The 25,226-nt window shown below is 47.4% G+C and overlaps 1 pseudogene; it reads right to left on the bottom strand.

The window, feature by feature from the left end:
• Positions 1-9,748: 9,748 nt before the first annotated feature.
• Positions 9,749-19,408, bottom strand: LOC133763711 (REST corepressor 3-like; annotated as a pseudogene).
• Between the last annotated feature and the right edge of the window lie 5,818 nt (positions 19,409-25,226).

The following is a 25,226-nucleotide window of genomic DNA, read 5'->3' as shown; positions in this document are numbered from 1 at the left end:
CTATGTTCATATCAATCCCTGTCTTTATCTCCCCATCACTCAATCCACCCCTCATCTGTCTGTCAGAAATACATGTTGTCATAAGTTTGCGAAGTTGCTACCTACTACAGCCCCTCCTGAGAAAGCACAGAGAACATTAATTTGTGAGAGCCTCTGAGATGTTCTGTACAAAAATAAGAAATTCTAACTCACTATGTCCCCAATATTTTTAAACTGCTTTTTTTTGAGCACATATTTTAGCAGCAACCCATTTGGGAGATGTGCCAGTGACGGAGCAGCCAGCTCTGAAGATCCTTCGCCTCCACCCTCCCACCCCTGTTTTCAGAGGGCGACACCTCCAACACACAAAGGCCACTTGGAAGCTGCTTAGCACATGTTTAGAGAAGGCATGGTGCTAATTTCTACATTGTGTGTGTGTGTGTGTATACACACAATGTAGTGTATACACACAATGTAGTATATATACATGCATATATATGTATATGTATATATATATATATATATATATATATATATATATATACACACATAGCCTTGCCTTGTTGTTTAGAAAGACTGAATTCTAAGAACCGTGAGTCTGGCCCATCATCCTGCTTGAGCTAACTGCATTTGACACAAACAGCTTCCATTCACAGTGGCCCCCATGCCCTGTTTATACCATCCACAGCCCAGGAGGTAATCTCGTGCCTGTGTTTTAACATAAACTTCAAATCACATGCATACTAACACTACTTCATGAGCAAGAAATTGCCACGTCTGGTTCATTGACATTTACTTCTGGAAACCATTTCAATCAGATTAATCCGTTTATCTAAATAATCTTCCACTCACTTCACAGCATCAGAACTCACCAATACATTTTCTATTGATGCTTCCAAGCTTCCTTTTTGTAGACTGAAATACAAGACTAATTATTGCCAGGAGTTCTGCAGGCCACGGGTGTGACAGAGGACAAATAATAACAACTTCTACCCCATCAGAGTTTGAGAAAGGAAAACAAGATGAAGGTAGGTGGAGATGTAAATGTCCATCTCTTATGGACAGGGCTACTGGGCAAGTGGCTTGAACATGCAGGAACAATAGACCTAATACTTGCATTAGTCGGGAGAGGTACCTTATGCAGTAGAAACAAACAACTCAGGATTCATGGTGTCTGATAACAATAAAGGTTTGTTTCTCCTTCACATTCTATGTCCGCTGTGGGCCACTAGAGGGGCTACTCCACATCCTCTTAACTTGAGAAGCCAGCAGTTGGAACATTGTTGATCATCATGGTAGACAGTAAAACATAAGCATGGCCAGTCCCACCTTGACACTCAGAGCTTCCATCTAGAAGTGACCACATGCAATTGGCCACATGTAAGCGTTGCTACCCCAAGCCCCCTAACTCTTAGTCTGGGCTAAACAAGCTGGTTCTTCTGAAACAGGCACCCCTGGGAAAGCCACAGACTCCACCCCACAGTGCACAGCCTACACTGTCCAGTTTGCCCAGCAGCAAAGAGCAGAACCAAGCACGTGCTCTCTGCACACAGGCAGACTCCAAGGAGAAAGGATGCTGGGACGAAATTCCTAAACTCCCAGCTCAGGTAAGATGGCAGAGACTCGCCACACAGAAACAGTCAAATCACAGTAAGTTATTTGACTTATATAAGCAAAACAAGTTATTTACACTTCATCATTTTCTTCTTTATGAAGTTCTCCATTTCACTCTTGGAGAAAAATGTCTTCAACAAGCTCTCCACCTTCTTGACCATCTACTTCCCCATCATTCCAGCCTTCTTCACCCTCCTCACCCAACACACCTGAATGCCACCCCACGGCCAGATGCATGGCCACCTGAGCAAACAGCCCAGTGACCGAGCCCCACACAGCAAATTGGCACTGTTAGGTCAGTCCAGGAAGCTTTTGTGTGCGGCATCATCATCAGCTCCCTACAGGAAACACTGAGGATGTGGCTGAAGGAAAGAGTAATGGCCAGAGCCCAGGACCAGTGGATGTTTGCTCAATGCAGGATTCTCATCTGTAGCACTTTTGCTTATTCTAGTCCCTTCTCATATCGCACCCTCCTTTTCTCTTTTCTTACTCAATCCTCAACTGTTCTTCACATGTAAGCTTAGGTCCCACCTCCTCTGAGGCACACTCATAGCTCTACAGCAGTGGAGACCTCCAGCCACCCATGTCTCCAGCCCGGTGCAAACACTTGGAGCTCACTTTGTCATCTGACTTCTGTATGTGATGACTCAATGTTACAAGGTACCTGTAAGTTCCGGGAGGATGGGGACTATATTCTCTGCATGTTCTCCCTCTTCCAGGCCACTGCCAGGCATGGAGAAAACTCTTGATGGTTTATGAAATGGCTGGAGGCACAGGCTGTGCAGTGTGGTTGGTGAGGTCTGCTTCTGTTCCAGCGCGTGTGGAATGATTTAGAATCAGCCTTGGTAGCATGGACATCTGACCATGCAAACAACCTGGGAAACTGGGTGCAGTTCATGTGCTATGGGATAAGCTCAGACCTCAAGTTCTAGAAAACATGTCGCTGATAATTCATAGGGAGTGTTCTGCTGCTAAAATCAATGAGGAATAAAAGAATGCAAGGGTACATGTTATAATTATTACGTTGTTCAGTTCTTGGATGCTGGCTCTCTTTTCTGTTGTTGTTTTTTCTATGTATCGACTGGGCATTTTTAAGATTTATTTTATTTATTTGAAAGTCAGAGTTACACAGAGAGAGGTAGAGACAGAGAGAAAGGTCTTCCAACTGCTGGTTCACTCCCCAGAGGGTTCCAACGGCCAGAGCTGCGCTGATCCGAAGCCAGGAGCCAGGAGCTTTTTCCGGGTCTCCCACACGGGTGCAGGGGCCCAAGGACTTGGGCCGTCTTCTACTGCTATCCCAGGCTATAGCAGAGAGCTGGATCGGAAGAGGAGCAGCCGGGACTAGAACCGGTGTCCATATGGGATGCCAGCACTTCAAGCCAGGGCGTTAACCCACTGTACCACAGCGCCAGCTCCGACTGGACATTTTTAGATAGGTAATGAGGTAGATTTTCCCCTGTTACCTACTAGTTGTACTCAACTGTGACTTGATATTGATGACCTTCAGTGATATACCCAATAGTAAAACAACTCTCTCACCTATGTTATCAGGTATATCAATAATAATAATAATAATAGTGATATAATAATGATAGCTACACTTACTATGAGCTGATTACTGTTCTAAGTATTTTATTTGTATTGACCCAGTAAGTTTTTACAAGAACCCTCCTAAAGGAGGTGCTAGGACCATCAATGTTTCAGAGATGAGGAAACAGTCATGAAGAAGTTGTGGTACTTGGCAAAGTACCTCAACCTGGAGGTGAAAGGATCAGAATTTGAACCTCTGTGTTCTGCTTAAAGTGTTTATGCCCTTAACCTCACAGGTAGGGATAGATGGGGCCAGAATGGGCAAACTTGGGCCCTCTGCAGTCAGTCACATAAGCCACGGCCTTTGAACCCAGGCAGACCTGAGTTCGAGTTCTTGCTTTGGTAGCTTCTCGAGGTTTTATTTTAGACAGGTCACTTCACTTTGCTAGACCTTGGTTTCTTCACCTGTAAAATGGGGTTGCTGGAGATTGACAAGCACTGTGTCTGGATCGCAGTAGTAAATGTCAGGGGTGAGTTTCTTATCTTGGTCGTTCTTCTTTTACGATCCAGACACCATTGAGATCACATTGCGTCTGCTCATTCTCCTCCCTCTGTTCTGTGGCTCGCAGACACAGTGCAAGGCCAGGAAAGTACCAGATGAAGCAGAGTTTCCAGGCTAGACCACCCAGCACCTCTGTCCCACACCTGCCCTCTGTAGCCCCCTGCTCTCCCATGAGACAGCAGATGCCCCTGGCTTCAGCTGGGAGAAAAGGCCCATGCCTGAGAAGAAGGCTAACCATAGACACTGTGCCTGGAGGATTTCCTAGGACTACAGAGCAGAGGGCACATACTCATTTCCATGGAACTCTGCACAGATGCCGGCAATGCTGACGTAGCAGCCAAGAGCTCACTTTGGGGACAGACGTTTGACCTAGTGGTTAAGGCACTGGCTAAGAGGCCCTCCTCCCATGCCAGTGTACCTTGCTTTGAATCCTGGCTCCAGCTCCTGACTCCAGCTTTCTACGAATGCAGACCCTGGGAGGCAGAGGTGATGGCTGAAGTGGTTGAGTTCCAGCCATATAGGTGGGAGACCTGGATTGGATTTCTGGCTCCTGGCCTTGGCCCAGCCCAACCCAGGCCACGGTGGGCTTTTAGGGAGGGAATCAGTGGACAGGAGTTCCCTCTGTCTCTGTCCCTCTTCCTGTCAAATGAAAACAACAACTTAATTTGCCACCAGCTGTGCACTGTGTTGCATGAGCTAAGAGTACAATGTGCTTAGTGCCTTGCTGGCACATGGCAGGTGCTTAAACAAGGGTGATTTCCTGAAGCTCCCCTCAAATAAGAGAAGTGGTTGGGGGGTGCCCTCCCTCCTGTTTGGTCAACAATTACACGAGCTGTGAGTTCCACAGCTGCATTGCCCACTATCCCTGTGGCCCACTAGTGTCAGTTTGCAAACTGGGACTGGCCCTTGATGGAGTTCCCACGAGCTACTCACCATTCATCAAACACATGGTCACTGAGCACCTACTAGGTGCCAGGCACTGGTCAAAACACGGTTCCAGTGAAATGTTTCAAGTAAGACAATGCAGTGCAGGGCCACTGCCAGCTCCAGAAGTGTTTTGCACAGATTAGAAAAAGTTCTCTTTCTGGGCAGACACAGCCCTGTGAGCACACGGCTTGGCAAGCAGGAGATGGGCTGGATTCAGGCCTGGGTGCACAAGTGTCCAGCCAGGCACAGCGTCCTCGATCCCAAGCATTCTTCTGAAAGACAAATGTGCTCTGTTTTGGGCTTCTCTTCATTCTCCACCGCCCAGCATGTGGAAATGGCCTTTCCCCTACCAAGTGATGATAACAGGAGATGGAGCTGCTGTGTTTTCCCTCTTTGGCTATATATTTTCTTTTAACAAAACAAAACAAAAATGACAGCTCTGTGTCTGTTCACCTTGCTGGTCATTTTACTTGCCTACAAAGTTCAAAACATTGACTGTTACTGACCAACAGGAAGTGTTGTGTGGTAGGAAGCCATCCATTCAGCAGAGGAAAAGTCACAACAGAACACAGAGCTCGGCAGGTACCACGTGAATGTCAGTGTCCCCAAGCGGCAGCCATCTGCCTGACATCACATCTCAGACCTGCTGCGTTGCTATGGTTATCTCACCATCCCTATGTAGTTACCTAGGAAGTTGCTATCTTGGTGACACATGAGGTCTGTGCCATGCAGATATTCAGGAAAGAAAGTTGTTTTGTGTCTGAGAAATGTACAAGCCAGCAGTAAACAGCATTGCTTAAAGGCAGCTGCATTGCACATCTGAAATACCCCCCCATACACACACTCACACAGGAGAATCATTATTCCTTGCGTGCTTGGCAATCCGATGGGCCTCAACTGTAGTCCACACAGCTGTGGAGTGGGCAGACCACTGCTCGTAGTATTGTTGCCTGTTATCGACCACAATCGCCAGCACTCTGTGCTCAACTTGTGGTGTCTCTAATCTCTGTTTCCGGCTGAGGATGGGGCTGCTCCTATACAGGTCAGTGTATTACATCCCTCTGGTCCCAGGGACTTCATGAAGGTGGGCAAGTGAGCCAATCAAAACCAATCGTGCTGAGTTCTGACAACTCCATTGGAAATGTTCAAGAAGATAATCAGTCGCTTCTCTCCACAGCCTTAACCAAGGGAGAAAGCAGTTCAGATCTTTCATGGGACACACCATGAAGAGCCAGACTGCCTGGAAAATGCTAATGCAGTCATAACATGAGGATAGAACTCTGCCAGGTAATATCTTCCCAGCACCAGGATCACACCATCGCGACAGCAACTTGTACCCAAGGATGTTTTAGTAATAAAACCAAGGCAATCCCAGTATATCTTGCAAAAAGAATAAAAAGACAAGGCAGCCACTAGGAAAAGTAGTTGTATTTTACATATATTATAGAAGCCATATTTATGCATGTGTGGTATTTAATGGTTTATGTTTTTATTTCTGCATATGTTCAGAAACAAAGCTGAGCTTTCTGTCTTAGCCCAGATACTGTTCATTGCTGGGAACAGAAAAAGGGACGCATTGGTTCACTTAACTTTAGGTCCACCCTGGTCCAGGGGCTCAGGGACAGGGTCTGGGCTGACTTTCTCCCCACCCCACGCACGTGGCTTTTGCCTGCAGTGGCTGAGCGTGAGCTCTCCTGCCCTGTGGGGCTCCTCCCACACATTCCACGGGCTGCAAAAATCTAGCCTTGGTTCCACTGGAAGAAGGAGAGTTTTCTTTGCCAAAAATTCAAACCAAAGTTCTGCGTGTGGCTCATGGGCTGGAACTAAAACATGTACGCAATGTGTGTGTGTGGGTTGGGGAGGGTTAATTCTCCAGAGTGAAGTCGGGGTGGGGTGCGTTGCGTGGCAGGGTCAGGAATGCACGCAGTCAAGCTTCCCCTCCAAAAGGGAGAGGGTCCTTAGAACTTAACCCCCAAATAGACGTGGACCAGGGCGCTTATTGTCCTTGTGCCTTGCCCTTCACACCCCGCCCCCAGGCATGCTCCTCCTGGCTCCTCCTGCTCCATGTTCCGACCCTTGAAGACTTGGTCACCACGCACCTTCCCGGCTGGCTCCAGACCACAGGAGACACAGGTAGGATAGGGGAAGGATGGAGAGAGGGGGTAGGGACAGCCAAGGGAGAAGCTGGGGTATCTCTTCCCTGCAGGCTTGCTGCTCCAGTGCCTCCCTTGGACCCACCCTCCCTGGGTTCCATGTTCTGGAAAGGACACTGTGTTCTTCTGTGTCCCTTCAGACCCTGAGGGATAACAGCTTCCTGCTGCTGCTAGCCTCTAAGCCCCTTTGCCCCTGTCCACACGTTTGCACACTGTCCCTTAGCTAAATCTGGTCATTTGAACCAGGGGTCAGCAAGTTTAGCCCTAACTAGAGTTTGTCCCACCGTCCCCCCAGGGGATTTATTCAGAAACCCCACTGTACACACACAGAGGTGTCAGACCCCAAGGACGCCCAATATGTAGATTTCTACAGAACATACACAATCTCCCTGTATCCTTCAACTGTACATTGCTTGCAATCCTTGTACAGTGTAAATGTCACACAAATAGTAGCTAGGCTGCACTCCTTAGGAAATAATGACAAGTGAAGAAAGTCCGTAAATGTTCAGAGCAGATGCAAATTTGTTCTGAATATCTTGGATCGTGATTGGTTTAATCTACAGATGCAAAACCCTCAGATTCCAAAGGCTGACTGTGCCCCATCCCACTTGGGTGGTAGGAACCCAACTGCTTTAGCCAGCACCTACTGCTTCTGCAGGTGCACCTTAGTAGGAAACTGGGACCTGGAGCAAAGCTGGAGTCAAACCCAGGCACAATGCTATGGGATGCAGGAGTCCCAAGTGGCCTCCTAATGACCAGGCTGAACACTTGCCCCCTACCCCCACCCCAGTCTCCTTTTGTAAAGAGAGTTTTACTGGAACACAACCACACATGTTTAGGTGTTGTCCATAGCCACTAGTTGTGACAGAGACCGTACGCGACCTGCAAAGCCCCAAATACTGACTCTCTGGCCCTTCATAGAACAAATCTGTTGACTGCTGGCACACCACCCGATGGATGCGGTTTTCTCCTTGTCTGTTAGAGAGAGCAGGTCACTTTCGCTACTGGGCTTTTGGGTGTAAATATTGGGAAACTACTGGTCCAAAAGGCCCACTCTGCAGGCTCAAGTAGACAACCACCCAGGGAAATGGCAGGCGTAGGTTTTTGTTGGGTTTTTTAGATACAGGGAGCCCTGCAGTCTCCCATCCCTTGAGGGTCCCAGGGCAGAGGAACGCAGCCCTCGCCTGCAGATCCAGTCCCACGCTCCTGCACCCAGTACACCTGAGTGCTCCGACTTCATCAGGCCATTGCCAGCCAATGGGAAAATCAATATGTAAAGAGCCGAACCCAAATGCTGGATGAAAAAGATGAGCATTGCTAGGTTTGGAAAATAAAAATGCTCTAAACAGATAAACAGTAAGCAAAGCGCACTGATTTGTACTGTTTTCCAGTCCATAAAGCCCTAATGTCTGCCAGCGTTTCATTAAGGGCTTCCGTGCCATTCGGCATGCCTGCTGCGGTCTGAACAGATTGCTACAACAACGTTATCCATGCTGCAGATCCGGCCTCTTGCGAGGTTTCACGCGGGTGCTCAATGGGGGGGAAGTCCAATCAATCATGAACAGAGCACTGGTTTGGGGGAAAAGTAAACGCAGGACTTAAATGGACAATATCTATCATTCTGGAATGCGGCTCTTCCAGTCCATCAAAATGACGAAATGGCAGGCAAAGAGCATTCGTTGAAGGGAAGGGAAGAGCCTGCAAGGAACACACGCGTCCCGATCCAGAGTCGCTTTGTGCTCCGAGCCATCACTTCAGTGAAATAAATGTCCAAATTATGCCTGAAAATGGCTCACTTGAACCTCTAGCCCCTTGCTGAGTCCAAAGTGAATAATATTCCACTTATAAAATCCCTTATTTATTTAAGGATTTATTTATTTGAAAGGTAGAATTACAGAGAAAGAGAGAGAGAGAGAGAGAGAGAGAGAGAGATCTTGTATCTGCTGGTTCTCTCCCCAAATGGCCACAACTGCCAGGACCGGGCCAGGCTGAAGCCAGGAGTCTGGAACTCCATCCAGGTCACCCACGTGGGTGCAGGGGCCCAAATACTTGGGCCATCTTCCTCTGCTTTCCCAAGAGCAACAGCAAGGAGCTGGATTAGAAGTGGAGCAGCCAGGATTCATATGGGATGCTGGCATCTGAGGCCATGGCTTAACCGGCTGGGTCACAATGCTAGTCCCTGAATCCCTCATTAGCAGAGCGAAGCCTTTTGGTCTACTGTCACATTCTTTCCCACGGTGGCCCTGCTGGAAGCATCCTGAAGGACCAGCCAGAATTAAAGTCACCATACAGGACTCTTCCTCCAAGACCTCTATTGCATGGCTCCAAGGAGCAGGAAAAAGCCTGCAGAGGGTTCTGGAAGGAAGCTAGGGAAGCTATAGGCAGATGATTAAGTCATTCTCTGAACCTCAGTTTTTTCGTCTGTGAGATGGGCTTGACATCTGTCCCTCACCACCACCCTGGTTCCTGTAAAATCATCATTTGCATTTGATGAATATTTCCCAATCACCTTTATGTGTAGGGAGGGGCTGGGTGAGGAAGAAGGTGCAGCCCCTGCCCCGGGAAGCTCCCAAGAGCATAGCCAGTAACAATGATGTGATCAGTGCTAGGAGTGACAGCACTTCAGAAGCGCCCAGGAAAGGAGCTGGGATTTAGCCTGGGGATTCAGTAGCCTGTGTCTCATATTGGAGTACCTGGGTTCAATTCCCAGCTCCGCTCCCAATGCCAGCTTCCTGCTAAAGCACAGAAGGGAGGCAGCAGGTAAAGGCTCGAGTAGTTGGGTCCCTGCCAGCCACGTGGGAGATCTAGATTGGGTTGCCAGCTCCTGGCTTCAGCCTGACCCAGCCCAGCCGCAGCAGTTGCAGGCATTTCAGGCATGAACCAGCACATGGGAGATCACTGTCTGTCTCTGCCTCTCAAATAAATAAACAAAACATAGGTTTTTTGTTTGTTTGCCTGTTTAAAGCAGCCAGAAGCATTCTCATCACAGGGGAGACGACAGGAGTCCTGACCCATTGGAAGGACCAAAAGCATTTTTGTGGGAGTCACAAGATTCCTGGTGGGGAGGCAAGAGCCCTGGGAGGAGATGGAAGCGCCACCCAGGTGTCGAGGCGTCCTTGCTCCGCTGAAGAGTGTGGTCTTGGCCTAGAGGACAACGGGGGCTCACTGTAGGGTTAGGGCGGGGCCGGGGTCTGATCCCATGTGACTCAGAAAGACCACCCTTACCCCAGCTGCCAAAAGAAGCAGCAATTACAAGGAGGCCACCCAGAGCCAGCGTGGCTAGGGAGGAGGGGGGTAGGCAGGAGTCGGAGGCGTGACCGCGGCAGGCGACCTGCTAGGTGGGGAAGAAACAGAAGGCAGGCGTCCAGGACAGTGGTGCTGTGGGCTGCACGGGGCACAGAGGATGACTGTTCATGCAGGCGTGGTCTGGCACACAGCAAGGGGCACAGAGGGTGCTCAGTAAGTGCTCGTTGTCTCAAGCAGGATCCTCACTCGGCCGGCTTCGGTCTCCCTCTCCCTCTGTTAACGCCCCCACCTCATCCTGCACATCACTGCCTGGTAAATCTTAAAACATCAATTTGCCTGTCAGACTTCAGTGGCTCAGGGCTTCCCCAGGCACCACTCACAGCCCCTCTGCTTAACCTCCCTAATCGAGCACCCCCCGAAGCGAGGCAGCCTCACTCTGCGCTGCCATGGTCAGGTTGTCCCGACAGTGGCCACATGGCCTGCTGGCCCCAGGGCCTTTCCTCGGGCTGTGCTCCCCTCCCCCAGCACCCAAGCCACCCGTCTTTCCTAATTTCTGCCACTGTAAATTCACATCAGAGAATCACAGTGGAGACCAGGAAAAAAAAAAAAGAAAGAAAGCGATTCTCTGTGGACTCCTGTTGCTTCTGCTAATTTAAGAGAGGCTTAACCCTTTGACACCTGGGCACTCCATAGGGTCAGTGGATGAGGAAGTTTTGAGAGAGGAGAAATAAGCGGTACATTTATCTAGATCATAGATACATGAGCAAACAAGCTATGTCTTAACAGATCCTCCTAGCACATCCCAGAAGCTCAGAACCCTTTTGATTTTGAAATGCATTTTTTAAGTGTGAGTGGATTATGATTGTCAGAAAAAAATAAAGCAGTTTTCTTCCAACCCTTAAGCTATAAAAACTGCTATTCCTGTTCTCTTTGCAAATGAGCCCACTTTAGTATGCCCCGCTGGGAAATGAAGGCAATTGCTTTATGCCTGGGAATTACCAAAGATTTACTTGCAAGTGCTACCTCACACTCAGTGGGAAATAAGTCTAAATGAAAAGAAAACAATTAGCCCAAATGTGCCAACCGCAACAGTGTTGATTGGGTGGTCGGTTGATTTTGAAAGCTCATTTTATTTCTAGAATCAAAAATTGCAAAAACAAACAACAAACAACAAACCTCCACCCACACCCCAGTTGCTATAGTCCTCAGGTGAGACGTTCCTGGGGTAAATACAGACAAGGTTACACTAAGGGCTGCCCCACTTAGGACCCAGAGAGGGGTGTCCCACCAGATAAGCTGTGTCCCCAAATTGCAGTCCATCAGTCCAGGAAAGCTACAGAGCCACCAGAAACAACACACGTGTTCTGTGCTCTATCCCCCATGCTTTTCCATTGGAAGAAGACGGGCCTCCCGGCCGGCGCCATAACTCAATCTGTTAATCCTCCGCCTGCGGCACCGGCACACCAGGTTCTAGTCCCGGTTGGGGCGCCAGATTCTGCCCCGGTTGCTCCTCTTCCTGTCCAGCTCTCTGCTGTGGCCCGGGAGTGCAGTGGAGGATGGCCCAAGTGCTTGGGCCCTGCACCCGCATGGGAGACCAGGAGAAGCACCTGGCTCCTGGCTTCAGATCAACGCGATGTGCCGGCCGCAGCGCGCCAGCCGCAGCAGCCATTGGGGGTGAACCAACGGAAAAGGAAGACCTTTCTCTCTGTCTCTCTCTCTCACTGTCCACTCTGCCTGGCAAAAAATAAAAAAAAATAATAAAAAATAAAGACAGGCCTCCCTCACTCCCCATCCAACCACTAGGCTAGCATCTCTCAAAGGATGGTACCAGAGTCACCTGCACCTGCATCAGACTCGCCTGGACTCTGGCAACTGTGCAGATCCCTGCTCCCCACACTGACTGCACCCAGTCCTCTAGAGGTAGGTTCATGTTTCAATATACCCCAGATTAGCAAGGCCTCTTTTTCTTCCTTGTCCACTCACTGGCTTTGTCCTTCCATTGCTCTCAGCTTCTCCAGCTTGAGGTCCCTGGCCCATTGTTTCCAAACACTCTTGCTAATAGTCATAATTTCCACTCAGTTCCACTGTGTCTTGCAATTCTACCATGTTTCCCCAGTAAACTCACTTCCCACCCACCCTAATAACTTTGGGAAATCTCTTCAAACTACAACTCCCTAATTACCAACCCACCAACCTTCTAGCACTTGAACTCGATCGTAATTCATCGAGGATTTAGAAGCTGCCAAATGAGAATTCCCTCCTTCCCTAAATATCAACTGCAATGGTTTGGATATAGTAGAGGGGTAACCCCCAATGTTTTATGTATGCAAGTGTGGTCTTGGCCTGGCATGCTAAGGAGTGGACAGGTGGGAGGGTGTTAGGCCGTTGAAGGCATGCTCTTGGAAGGGATTATTGCAGTTCTCATGGAACGCTGATCTCCCTCTATTTTCCTGTCTCACTTTGGGACCTCTCCCTCTTATGTGCACTCCTTTCATGATGCCAGCTGCTAAGAGACCCTCGCCAGGACACCACTAATGCTGCCACCACCATGCCCTTGTGGTTCCAAAACTGTGAGCTCAATAAACCTCTTTTCTCTACAGGTTACCTGGGCATAGGTACTTCATTATTGTAGCAGAAAACAGACTAATTCATCAACACATACGCACCTGTCTATACAGGCCACACCCTTCACAGTGATGCTGGATCCCACTCCTAACCTCCCTCTTAGACCCACTCCCTATCACGAGCCTCCTATCGCCTGTGTGGTCAGCCACTTCCTCTCAGCTGGACACCTCCTTGTGGCTCTTCCCCCCATCCTTCACAGGGTATGTTAGAGTGACAAATTGCTCTGTGGAGTCTTCAGCATCCCAGGAAGAGAGCCATTGCACCCCAGAGGACATATTCTGCACTCAGCTACCACAGTTGGGGGTTAACCTGCATGCTCTCTGTAAATCCTCAATAAAACTAAGAGTATTTTTCAATGCAGCCCTTAACATTTTTGGTTATAGAAAATTTCCAATAAATTCAATAATAGAAACATACTCCTATGATGAACTCCCACTTATCCATCATCCAGCTTCACTATTTATCACCATTTTCCAATGTCTATATTTTAGAGAAAATCCTACATATCAGGTCATCACAGATATGCATCTCTAACTGATAAGGACATATTTTTAAAAACATAACCTTCATGCCATTATGACAGCAAAAATAATTAACAGTGATTCCTTACTATCATTTTTTAAAAAGATTTTATTTATTTATTTGAAAGGTAGAGTTACAGACAGAGAGAGAGAGAGACAGAGAGAGAGGTCTTCCATCTGCTGGTTCATTCCCCAAATAGCCACAACAGCTGGAGCTGAGCCTATCAGAAGCCAGGAGCCAGGAGCTTCTTCCGGGTCTCCCACGTGGGTGCAGGGGCCCAAGCACTTGGGTCATTCTCCACTACATTCCCAGGCACATTAGCAGAGAGCTGGATTGGAAGTGGAGCAGCCAGGACACGAATCAGTACCTACGTGGGATGCCAGCACTGCAGGCAGAGGCTTTACCTGCTAAGCCACAGCACCGGCCCTCCTTATTATCATTTAATATGCAGTCCTTGTTCCATTTTCCCAGTTGTGTCAAGGATGTCTTTTTATAGTTCGGCTGGTGCCATCAGGAGTCTAAGTTTTCATGTTGCATCTTATTACTGTGTCTCTCAAACCATTTTTATCTGACAACAATTTCTTTGCCTTTTTTAAACAAAGATTTATTTATTTAGTTTGCAAATTGGAGTTACAAAGAGAGAGGGAAAGAGAGAGAGAGAGAGAGAAATCTCCCATCTGCTGATTCACTCCCCAGATGGCTGCAAACGCCAGTGCTGGGTCAGCCTGAAGCCAGGACCCAGGAGCTTCATCCAGGTCTCCCATGAGGGTGGCAGGGGCCCAAATACTTGGGCCATCTCTCTCTGCTTTTCGCAGACCATCAGCAGGGAGCTGGATCAGAAGTGGAGCAGGCTCCCACACATTTCTTATGAGCTGGAAATCACAGCAAGAAATTTAATTAGATCTGGGGTCAGTCTTTTCAGCAGTACTTTGTAGGCAGTATTTTTTTTTTAGAGAAACCAGAAATGAATCATAGTTTATTTATCTCTTAACTCTGAGTTATCAGTGAGTAACATGGTAAGAATGAACCTAATGGCAGGAACACTGAAGCAGAGGCACAGAGAGCCCATGGAGTTTGGCCATGCTGTCATCACCATCAATTATTTAATGCTGAAAAGGCATGTGTGCTGCTGGGGACCCCAAATACACACCAGGCCCACAGAAGTCCACATCCATAAATACAGCACAGAACTCCTGGTAACCGGGACTTTGTGGTGAACATGAGAGCCCTTTCTCAACGCATTTTTAACGAAGGTAGAACGATGGCCGTCTCCTATCATGACAAGCTACATCATTACTAACAATAACTGCTTATCTTTAATATACCTTGCACTGCTAGAAGTTGCTCCTCTGTGATCCAGCAGGCACTAATTTTCTGATTTGACTCAGGAGGTTTGAATTCTTCAATTCCACCTTCCATTTTCTGTTTAAGTGCACTGATTGCTTGCTTAGCATTCTGAACCTGACATTAAGAGAGATCAACTCCATATCCAATTGCCTCAGGATGGTGCTGGCTGCATTGGGGAACAGCTACCACATGTTCCTGTGTTAAGTACATGCCCTTGGGTGGACAGCACTTAGAACGCTGAGAATGATGGTGATGTTGTAAACGCTGACACTCTCTTCTTCCAAGTCCAATCTTGCTGCTTTGGGCAGCTGTTCACTGTTACCCTCCTGTTTGGCTGCTTTCTTGGGAGCATAGTCACCATCATTCCCATCCACTGGATGTGTTTCTTCCACATCATCATCACTGTGCCCTGGTTGTGTCTATTGGCTAGTTTACGAGCCTGACAATCCATGAAACTTGTCCTTGAATGAGCTTTTTTTTTTTTTTTCCAGGAATAGCAATATTTTACAAGATTTGTAATTGTCTTATCTGGAACAATTTGCTGAATCCTGTGAAAGCTCTTCCTATGGAAACTAAATGTTTGTTCAAACAGGACTTTATCTTCCACTGTCCACTCCTCCAGGAACTCAGAATCGACACTACTCCCAGTTGGGCTATCTTCCAGGATTCTCCATATCAGCTAATGACACCACCATTTCCTCCACTTGCACAGAAACTTGAGGATCATCCTTGACATGGATCTTCTTCCATATTGCATCTATTCATTCTGTCACCAGAGTACATACTTTGAGAAGATTTCTGCCCACACCTCCCACCTTCATTACCACCACCTTCTACCACTGGTCCCCCTCCTGGCCTATCCCTAGAAGAGGGTGGGACCCAGGACAAGCCAAGGCAGTGCAGACTTCATGCACAATTCTGGCCCTTGAGAGGAAGCTGCTCTGCACCAGCTTTGCCCTTTGGCCCCATGGAATACTGTCAAAGACAGACTCGAATGGCAGCGACCTTCATTTAAGTGGTGCTCCCTCTGCAGCCTCCCACTTCAAGTGTGGGGCCCAAGGCAGGTACTCTGCATTCTCTACTGTCTCCCCACACCCACCCTTGCCTCCTCTGGAATCTGATGTCTACGCTGCAGTCAGAGCGATCTTTGTGAACTGGAAATATGGAGAATGTTCTCGGCTTAAAACTCTCTACTGACTTCTCATTGATTTTAGAATAACTGAAAAAAAAAACAAACAAACAAACCTTAACGTTGCCTACACATAAATAGGGGACATGGTCTATCCTCCTCTTTACTGAGACAGAGTTTGACTGTAGGTGGCACTCCATCTTGTTTGAACAATGGGAACTTTTAGTATTCCATATAACAGGAAGTCCCGAGGTAGGGGTAGCCTTCAGGGCAGGTTGATTCTACAAGGAAAAATGTTCTCCGCATATTTCTGTCCCGTCATCCCTGGTGCTGGTTTCATCCTGACAGGAGATGACAGTGGCTGCAGTTCCATGTTCACATTCAGATTTGACAACACTCAGAGGACAAATAGATACCATCTTTTCTTGTGACTCATGTTTAGGAGCAAAGAAACTTTTCTTGGAAGTCCCCCAGGAAACTTTCCCTTACTTCTCTTTTGCTAGAATTGGAACATATGCTTATAAGTAAATCAATCCCTAGAGAAGGATTGTGCCCTTAAACTGGCAGAGAAGTGTCGTGTCCCCTGAAGCAGAAGGCTGTTGTAGGGGACACACAGATTCATGAACCAAATGGGGATTCAGCTGGCAAGAGACAGGGATGTAGGGGATGCAAGGTAGGCAGTATGGTGTCCCTGACCTGGTGACTGTCCATCCCCATCTCACTCCATGTCCCTTGACTCTCCCCACTGCCGCTACATAGTCTTCTTTCACGTGCTTGCTTAACTTGCTTCCTCCCATCACAGTCTTTGCACATGCTCTTCCCTGTCCCAGGAATGCCTGCCCCAAGGTAAACCCAGCTCATCCTTCTCATCTCGGCTAAAGCATCACTTCCGCTTGGATTCTTCCTGGACCTTTGTGATAAGACCAACTATCCACACCATACAAATTCCCTTAGCACCAGGGACCGCTCATAGCATCGACCACTGCTAAAGTTTTACATGGATCCATATGATTATTCCACTAATGACTCTCCTAATAGACTGAAAGCATCATAGGGCAGCGACAATGTCTAATTTTGCCCCCTGCTGTCTCCTCAGTGTTGAAAACACTATCTGTCACATAATAGACGTTCAAAACAAAATTAAAAAAAAAAAACCTATGAGCTGGATAAATAGAGGAGTTTGGGATCAAAGTTAGGGTGACAGTTACAGGGTGGGGCCATATAGCCTAGAGCCCCAAATATGAAACTTTTGAGAGTGAAAGGGATCGCTTATAATAATTAAGTCAGGGGCCCGGCACTGTGGCTCACTTGGCTAATCCTCCACTTCTGGCGCCGGCATCCCATATGGGCCCCGGGTTCTAGTCCCGGTTGCCCCTCTTCCAGTCCAGCTCTCTGTTGTGGCCTGGGAAGGCAGTGGAGGATGGCCCAGGTGTTTGGGCCCTGCACCCGCATGGGAGACCAGTAGGAAGCACCTGGCTCCTGGCTTCGGATCGGCACAGTGCCGGCCGTTGCGGCCATTTGGGGGGTGAACCAACGGAAGGAAGACCTTTCTCTCTGTCTCTCTCACTGTCTGTAACTCTACCTGTCAAATAAATAAATAAATAAATCTTTAAAAAAATAATTAAGTCAGGACAACAGGGTAAACCAAGATGTTTCCATGCAAACCAGAATACATGGTCACCCTCTCTGACCCTTGGCATTGCCCTAAAGTTCCTTCACTCCTTTAAGAAGAGAAAGGGTATGCATTCCCAAAGAACCACACTAGGTGCTTCTACTGGGTGTTCCAAAATAACCACATTTTTCCTGATTTGTGTCTATGAAGCTTTGGAACATAGCATATAACTTAAGCTTCAAGTCCTAGAGTGTCCACAGGTTGCTATACATCATGAATACAGAGAAATTGGTTTTCTCATTTATGGTTAATGGTAATGTGATGTCAATGTGGCAATTTATCTTCAGTCTTCAAAAGTACATTTAATCTATTGATTCCATGTCTAGGAATATTTTTTATTTATTTACTTACTTATCAGAGAGAGAGAGAGAGAGAGAGAGAGAGACGGAAAGTGCCTATCTGCTACCCACTCCCCCAGTTGCCTGAAATAGCCGGAGCTGAATTAGGCTGAAGTCAGGAGTCAGGAATCCACACTAGGTCTCCCATATAGGGGCAGGGAATCAACTACTTGAACTATAACCACTGCCCCCCTGGTGCACATTGGCAGGAATCTGGAACTGGGGCCAGAGCCAGAATTCGAACCCAGGTACTCCGATCTGGGATGTGGGCATCTTAATCACGAGGCCAAAAACACACCTCTCTATCTAGGAATGTATTTGACAGAATAATCAGAGAGCACCCAAAGATTTCTGTGTAAGAGCTTATGAAAAATTCCCCAGTTCTGTCTCCTCCCCTTGAAATTATTTATTTATTTGAAAGAGAGAGAGAGAAAGAGAAAGAGGGCATGATCTTCTGTCCACTGGTTCACTCCCTAAATGGCAGCAATGGCCAGGGCTGGGCCAGGCCAAAGCTGGGAGCCAGGAGATTCACCTGTGTCTCCCATGAAGGTGCAGGGACCCAAGCACTTGGGCCATCTTCCACTGCTTTCTCAGGCACATTAGCAGGGAGTTGGACCCGAAGTGGAGCAGTCCTGACAGGAACTGGCGCTCATATGCAATGCTGGTGTCACAGGCAGCGGTCTATCTCACTACACCACAATCCTGACCCCAACACCTTTTGTCCCATAAGTGTGCTCTTTGCATTTGACACATGGCTTGCTTTGGTTGTAAGTAAATATGACACAAGCAGATGCTTGTAAAAGTGCTTAGCTCTGGGGCTGGCTCTGTGGCGCAGTGGGTTAAAGCCCTGGCCTAAAGCACCAGCATCCCATATGGGCTCTGGTTCGAGTCCCGGCTGTTCCACTTCTGATCCAGCTCTCTGCTATGGCCTGGGAAAGCAGTGGAAAATGACCCAAGTCCTTGGGCCCCTGCAGCCACGTGGGAGACCCGGAAGAAGCTCCTGGCTTCAGATCAGCGCAGCTCCAGCTGTTGTGGTCATCTGGGGAGTGAACCAGCAGATGGAAGACCTCTCTGTCTCTACCTCTCTCTGTAACTCTATCTTTCAAATAAATAAAATAAATCTTTTTTTTTAAAAAGTGCTTAGCTCTTGCTCCACCGAATAACCACAAGAATAGACCTAGGCTAGGTTCCTGGAGGAAAACTCACCTCCAGTGGAGCCTATTTGCCTTAGTTGTCCCAGCTGTGGTCATCCTTAGAGGAGACATGAGCCAGCCACTCCCAGGCACAGGAGCAAGCACAGTCAAAATGAGCAGGCAGCCAGCTGCAGCTGACTGCGGAGCCCAGGACAGCAGCTTAGCACAGCCCAGATCAGCTGCAACTTGCAAACTTGTCAAGGGAACAAATGCTTACTCTTGTGTGCTACTGAGATTTTGAGGTTGCTCATCAAAAACCAGAAGTATGGCAGTGGATATACAGCACAATTACGACGTCAACTTCCAGCAGTTCAAGAGTGGTGAAATACCATGCAGCCATGAAGAATGCTGATACACATGTATATTGACTTGAAATGTTCACAATAGACAGGCGAATAGCAGCTGGGATGGGAAGTCCATTGTATGTAATATGACACCACATTCCTAAAACATACATTTATACATTTGCACATGACTGTGTCAGGTCTGATATACAAGATACGGACAGTGGTTCTGTTGGGGTGACTTTCATTGTTTACCTGTGTTGTATAGTTATTCCACAAGAATACATGTCGCTTGTATAATTTTTCAAAGGGAAGAAAAATATCTTTCCTGCAGAATGTAACCTTTGGCTTAATGATCCTTGGCAATAAGGTGGCCACTAGCTTTGCTGGCAGTATCCCGGGCAGGAGACTTGGCAACACCACCTCTTCCAAGACACACCAAGGATGGGGCAGGTAGTAGACTAGTAGTTGTCTAATCCCACCAGCAAACCCAGAAGAGCAGCTCTGTGGATGGAGATGGCTTCACCCCATCAGGACAGGTCAGAAGAAGCTGTCTTCTCAGGCCACCCTTACAGCCATGGACGCCTTAGAGCTCCGTGCACAGAAGACAAAGGCTGGGGAAACCCTAGTTTTCCCTCCCACCCCGCCCCCATCCTGGGGCAGAATAGAGCACTCCTGGTAACTTCCTGTCCACAGGGCTTAGTTATAATCCTTGGGCAAACAGAAGAAAACTTTTTCTAATTTCCTATTAAGAGAGTATTAAGTTCCATCCATTCAGATTGAGAAATTCAATACCTTGGGGCAGACAAGGATATCCAACACTTCAATCCTTCCAAAGGTTAAAAGAACTTTCTCTGCTCACCCTCCCTTCCTCCCCCCTCCTTCCTTCTTTCTTTCCTTCCTTCCTTCCTTCCTTCCTTCCTTCCTTCCTTCCTTCTTCCCTTCCTCCCTTCCTCCCTCCCTTCCTTCCTTCCTCTCTGCTCTCCCTCTCTCTTTCATTATCAATATTTGCCAAAATCATTTTACTTAAAATAAATCTTAGCTTAAAGTCAATACATCTACTACCCCTGCACTCTCCTGGCCAATTCCTAACTTGTAATATCTTCCCCTGCACCCCAGCCCACCCCAACACACACACTGCTGCTATTTCAGGAACTCTCCACAATGAACAAGAGAAAATTACCCATCGGCTGATGGGGTCTACAGCCGCCACATAATCCTACCTAAGCTGGCTGTCCCCAAGACACAGGATTCTTTTGATTATTCCTACCTATTTCCTCGCCTTTTTCCTAATTAGAGAAGATCTTAACCTTTCCAATCCTTCTCATGTCTCTGTTCCCCTGCCCCTACTCTCCTCACACGCCAAGGAGGCATTGAGTCAGACATTTGGATCCAACTATTTTTTTTCATCTCAAATGTCTCCCTGCTTCCTGGCTCCCTGTTTATCACCTACCCCTGCCTCAATGTTCCTCCAAAGAGCTTGGTCTAAACCCAACTGGTTTTCCCTAGGACAGAGGTTGTTCAAGCCAAGGTATCATGAGAGTCCATGGTGCCCTCCACCTAAACCATAACTCTTCTGAAATCAATGCTGAATTTTGTCCTAATGTCAATTTCTCAGTGAGAGTTCTAGCTTCCATTTAATTTCCAAAGGACTCTAGGGATCTAGGACTATGCCTTATAATTTATCCTTTCTTGTATTTTTTGGCTGCCTCCTTTCAATTAGTATCTCCAGCTTCACCTGTACATACCTCGAGAGAACCAGAGCCATTGACAATCATGAAATGTAATAACCAGCTGTATTAGTCTGCTTAGGCCGACATAGCAAACAGGCTAGGCGAATTCAACACCAGAAGTTTATTTTCTTACAGTCCTGGAGCATGGACATTTGAGACCAGGATGCCAGCATGGCTGGTGTCTGGTGAGGTTTGCTTCTGGCTTAGAGAACGCCTACCTCTTGCTATATCCTCACATGCTACTGTGACCTTTCCCTAGGGAAGCATGCCAGGGAATTCTTTCTTCCTCTTTTGAGGACTTCAGGCCTATCGAATTAGAGCCCCATCCTAATGAATTAATTTAACCTTAATTTAAAATACTCTATCTCCAAAAGTAGTCGCACTGGGGGTTAGGGATTCAATTCAGCGCTCAGTACCAGGGATAAAAATATTTTAAGATTCCAAAGTTGATATCTCTGTCACATGGACAGTAATCTCCTAACTCATCATTTTCTCTGTTTTTAAGATTTTTCTCTTTATCACTGCTCTAAGCAATTGAATTATAATATACTGCAATGGAATTTTCTTCATATTTCCTCTGCTTAGGATTTGTTGTGCTTCTAAATCTGTAGGTTATAGTTTTCATCAAGTTTGGAAATTTGGAGGCCATTATTTCCTTAAATGTATTTGCTGCCTTCCCTTCAGACTGAAACTATGTATATTTTGTATATTTAATTATGTATAATATTTAAGATTGTCCTAGAAATCCTAGAAATAGGATTCATTTTTGTTTGTGTGTTTCATTTGGAAGGGTTTTTATTGCTATGTCTTCAAGTTCATTAACATTTTATTGTGCAATAGTGACTCTGTTGATCTTATATAGTGTGATTTTTCATATCAAACACCATAGTTTTGATCTCTAGACTTTCAATTTGTTTTTGTTGTATTTTCCCTGTCTTCTGAATTTTCCAAACACATGAATTTAATTATCATAACTACTTTAACATTTGTCTCTATTCATTCTCACTTCTTGTCAGCTCTGGATCAGTTTTTATTGATTGTCTATTCTCATTATGGTTTCCTGCCTTGGGTCCTTGATTGGATGCCAGAAACTGTGAATTTTATCCTATTGGATGCTGGATATTTTTTTGTATTCCTGCAAGTTTTGTTGAGTCTTTTTTTCTAAGATGAAGTTAAGTTCCTTGGAAACAGGTGGAGCTCTGGGGACTTGCTTTTATTTAGGCTTTTTTTTTTTCTGAACCCTGCTTGGCCCTTTGCCTGGGGTCAGTGATTCTTCAGCACTCATATAAGACCATACTGAGGCCGGTGCTGTGGCTCACTAGGCTAATCCTCTGCCTTGCAGCGCCGGCACACCGGGTTCTAGTCCCAGTCGGGGTGCCGAATTCTGTCCCGGATGCCCCTCTTCCAGGCCAGCTCTCTGCTGTGGCCCGAGAGTGCAGTGGAGGATGGCCCAAGTGCTTGGGCCCTGCATGCCATGGGAGACCAGGAGAAGCACCTGGCTCCTGCCTTCGGATCAGTGCAGTGCGCCGGTCGCAGCAGCCATTTGGGGAGTGAACCAACGGAAAAGGAAGACCTTTCTCTCTGTCTCTCTCTCTCACTGTCCACTCTGCCTATTAAAAAAAAAAAAAAAAAAAAAACCATACTGAGTCCTCTACCTAGTATCCATGAATTAGGAGGATCTTTCCCAGTCTCACCGATGGGAACAGGCTCCGTTCCTGGCACTCACTGTCCCTTCTCACCCCTCAGAGGGTTCATTCCCCAGCCCCACGTGCTTCTGCTGGGCAGTACTCTGGCGAATACTCAGGAGACCCTCTGCAGATGCTGGGGTGCTGTCTCTGCAGCCATCTCCTCTCTAGTCCTCCCTCCCAATACCTATGGCCAACCTGGTCTCACAGACACTCACCTCTGTCTTTTCAGTTCTGTCAGCCAAGCTCCATCTTGGTCCTTCCTCCCTGTCCTGGGGCCTGGAAACCCTATCAAAGCACTAATCTTGGGGTAACCCTAGGGCTCACCTTGTTTGCCTCCAATGTCCTTCTTTTCCCAGTGTCCAGTATCTTGAAAACTGTTGTTCCAAATATTTGGTCTGTTTGCTTCTAATTGGAGAGTCCATCAGGTTCTCCCTTACTTCATTGACTGGAAGCAGAATTTGGTAGCAATTATTATTTTATTATTCATTCAAGTTATTCTGGGGGAACCTACTAGGAGCCCGACACTGTACCAGGTATTGTAAGTATATACTGGTGAACAAAAAGGATATGCTCATGACCTCCCAGCAAATCTGTGATATGTTGATCAACTTCTGTGAGAAGGCACTAAATATGCTAGTCCCTGGATGTACAGACATGGACGAGAATCAGACGTGATCATTCCTGTCATCAAATTCAACTTTAGGAGCAATTAACTCAGATTTATTCACACAAAGCAGAGTCGGGTGTTACACAGGAGACACAAGGGGCTGGGCACTCTGCAGAAGAAGTCACTGAATTCTGATTTGAGGCATAAGAGAAAACTTGAGGGAGAAGGGGATGCTGGCGTTGAGCCTTGAAGAGCTCATGTAATTGTGATTGGTGGACTAGTGGATGGAGGGAGAGATGCTCAAAGGGCTTTTGAACATGAAAGTAGTTCATTGTAATTCCCTGTGGCAGGCAGTCCATCTTGGCTGTTCTTGCCAGCAGGACCCTAACACATGCTTCCAGGGCTGTTCCAGGCACGGAATTTCCATTGGTCTCACTCACCCACAGCATTCCCATTGGAGCAGGCTGTCATTGGGCCAGGCATAGGCACTTGACACAACTCTGGTCAATGAGACGTGAAGAGAAGGCTGCTGGGAAATGTTGCTTCCCCATAAAGAGGAAACACTCCAGTTTTCTCCCCTGTGTCTGAGGGAGAAACCAAAACCAAAACCTGGTTCCTTGGTGATGTCCTCACGCTGCCAATGTGAAACTGATCTAACTCCAGACTTCGTGTCACATGAGGTGATAAGCTTTTCTTAGTATCTTAGTGACTTGTGGTTGGATTTTTGTTGTAGTCGATGTTTCCTGCAGCCGGATACGGCAGATCAGCACACGCTAACTGATCCGTTCACCCATGGGAAACTTGACTTTTCCTTCTCACTGCTTCAACCTTCTGCTAAATGTCACTCCTCTTGTTTCTGCTTCCTTTGCATCATCCAGAATGGAGCAAGTGAACCTAGGAGCTGACAATGTATTTAGCCAGTCTTCCCATCCAGGCACATGGGGAGAAATGAAAAGCACTGATTAACAATGTGAGAAAGCACTGCGCAGGGCAACACTGCGACGGTTCCGTGTCATCTACCTCCCTGATCCTTTAGTTGAGGGACTTGTGGAATTCTCATGGGAGGGGGGAGGGGTAGCCATCAAGGAAAAGAATGTTGGCAAGTCCAAGGGAAGTGATGTCAACATCTGTGGACTCACAGCAGTGCTGGAACTCACTGGCACTTTCCACAGGAGCAGAGACTACCTCTGGAACAGTCTAGCTGTTGGAAACCACTACTGGCTGGCAGGCAGCCAACTGTCACAAGGGCAAAGGATGTGCCACCCTTATTCCTGAGAGTCTGGATCAGTCCCAGCGACCCAGGTCAGTCCATGACAGAAGCTGTGAATAAGCAAAAACTTCCACCAGCCTCCGCCTACTTTCCCACTCCCTTCCTAATTCCCTTCTATTTCTAGCTCCGCCCCTCCCACGCCGCCTTCCCCTTCTGCTTCTCCCTCTCACTCAACAACTCATATCCTGCTTGCCAGATGAACACAGCACAAACTAAGCCACCTACCGCAGGGCCTTTGCAGTAATGCTTCTCTCTTGCAGAAACCTAACATTCTAGACTAGTATTGGGGAATCTGGTCTCAAGCCCAGTGCCTCCTGGCTCACGCAAAGTCTCCTGAGACAATGAGGCACCACGGACTGGATCCTCGGGTCTTGTTGGCAGCCAGCGGGGCTGTACCTCAAACTCCACTGTCTTCTGGCATCTCATACTGGGGCTCCTCTCCTATAACCACGTGTCCCCTGTCTACCCGGTTCTACGCACCTTCAGTCTCAGCTTAGATGCTCCTTCCTCCACAAAACCTGTCCTGATTGATCCCCGCGTCCAGGTTGGAGTCCTGTCCCTCTGATGTATCCCCACGACTCTGAATAGCTTCCTCCTTGACCACTTGTTACACTGATTTACAAGCCATGGTTGCAAGTAAACCAGCATACAGCAAAGCCCCAATATGTAGCAGGTGTTCAGTTTATTGAATGAATGAGCTCACACACATCACAGTTCTGGGAAGCACATGACTGCCTTGTTCCTCACTGGACACTCAGCATCACTGGACTTAAGCATCAATGCTTAAGGTGTGGGAGACACATGGGG

Source organism: Lepus europaeus, chromosome 7 (genome assembly GCF_033115175.1).
Source record: "Lepus europaeus isolate LE1 chromosome 7, mLepTim1.pri, whole genome shotgun sequence".
Lineage (NCBI taxonomy): Eukaryota > Metazoa > Chordata > Mammalia > Lagomorpha > Leporidae > Lepus > Lepus europaeus.
The sequence above is the reverse complement of the archived record's forward strand: the minus strand, read 5'-3'. Positions and strand labels throughout refer to the sequence as shown.